The sequence below is a fragment of the Myotis davidii genome, unplaced genomic scaffold, assembly GCF_000327345.1.
Source record: "Myotis davidii unplaced genomic scaffold, ASM32734v1 scaffold1642, whole genome shotgun sequence".
Taxonomy (NCBI): domain Eukaryota; kingdom Metazoa; phylum Chordata; class Mammalia; order Chiroptera; family Vespertilionidae; genus Myotis; species Myotis davidii.
The window spans coordinates 31,524-33,205 of NW_006293006.1; the positions used below are offsets into that span (position 1 = coordinate 31,524).

At 51.3% G+C, this 1,682-nt stretch overlaps 1 protein-coding gene and 1 pseudogene across 1 annotated transcript in view; one reads left to right on the forward strand and one right to left on the reverse strand.

The window, feature by feature from the left end:
• Positions 1–1,228, reverse strand: part of LOC102753508 — a 3,784-nt pseudogene extending 2,556 nt beyond the window's left edge.
• Positions 1–1,682, forward strand: part of LOC102752385 (leukocyte immunoglobulin-like receptor subfamily A member 6) — a 32,054-nt gene that overhangs the window by 11,355 nt on the left and 19,017 nt on the right.

Here is a 1,682-nt window from a genome sequence, read left to right on the forward strand (position 1 = left end):
AACTGGGTTGTGGGTTCAATCCCTGGTCAGGGTATATGAAGAAGGCAACTGATCAATGCATCTCTTTCACATCCATGTTTCTCTGTCTCACTCTCGCCCTCCTTCTCTCTAAGCATGTCCATGTGTAAGAATTTGAAAAAAAATAGAGTACCTTCTTTCTCCTTAAGGTCCCATTGCACATTATTCATTTCCCTCTCTAGGTCAGCGGTGTCATTGTTAAGACCATCTAGCTCCTTAATAGCAGAGAAATCTGTAGCAGGACTGGATCTATGATGCTCTTTGGTAAACATGCCCTGTCTGCTGGTGGAAGCATCTCAGGAGAAAAACTGAGAAAAGGATCAATGCCCTTTATTAAATTCTGATTGACTGGGTGAAAGGCCAAGGCAAACATGTCCTTTGAGAGGTTCCCACAGGGTCACATAGCACCCAAAGGTAGGCTAGTCAGGTAGAAGCTAACCCTGTCTCCAGGAAGACCTCACAAACTTCCAATCCAGACACAAACTCCTCCGTGTCCTCATCAGTTTCCAGGAAGATGCCATCCTTTTCCCCTTTTCCTGCAGGGGATCCAACCCACATTTTCCTCTTTGCAGGTGGCACAAGGCTGGAGGCCAGGACATGGGCACAGGTGCTTGCTCCAATGTGCCCTTTACCAAGCACACGGCACCTGCAGACTCATCTCCATGAGCTCGCACCAGGGCCAACAGCACTCAGCTCCCAAACGCTTCCACAGGCAGCCACAGGCAGCTTCAAGTTGAGCGATGCTGGTTTCCCTTTTATCACAGACAGAAATCCACATACGGGGCTCAAAACTATCAAAAATGGTACGATGTCTAGCCTTGTCTTCAGATTTTACAGCCCACGGGACCTGTTACAGCGGTCCCACTGTGCAGCAAGGCACTATGGGTGTGGTGAAATCTGGGTGGAGGAACAGCCTGGTTCAAGTTCATCGGAGACCGCTGCAATGCATTCTGGGTACATGCACAAGACACACAACAATGAACAATTCCCATTTGCTCAAGACAACTTTGCCTTCTGGGTCAGCGAAATCCAAAACCTTTCCCAGTGTCAGATCTGGGAGTGTGATATATTGAGGAAAGCAGCACCAGCAGCAGCCAGTACCCTCAAGGATGGGCCGCACTGCCCTTTCTGTAGCATTTTCCACATGAAGGGGTCTCACTTGATGACTGTGTCAGGGAGAGCTGGGCCGGCACAGCCATGGTGCCCCCATCCTGCAGGGGAGGGGAAGGAAGGACAGGCAGGCAGAGATGGGGTGGAGAGAAAGGGGTAGGATCATGAAAGGCAAAACCTTGCCTCCTCTTACCCCCTGGGATTTCCCTTTCCTGTCCATTCCTGTTGGACGGTCCCCTCCCACACACCTGCTTCTCCACAGAGAGTCCCTCCCAGGCCTGTCCTGATGTTCAGGTTGCAAAGAGGTGGGAAGTGGTATCTGCCCTGCCCTGTGGCATCCTCTTTCTCTAAGTTGGCATCTGACAGTGATGTGCCCAGCAGGGCCCACACCAAAGGAGAGTCTCACACTCACACCTGGACAGACGCCCATGCCCAGCTAGAATGGATTGAATCGTTTCCACACACACACAAAGGACATGGCTCAGTGCTGACCATGGGCTGGGTCTGTGGACAGACAGACCTCAGTGCCCATGTCCAAAGCATGTGGAGGGGAA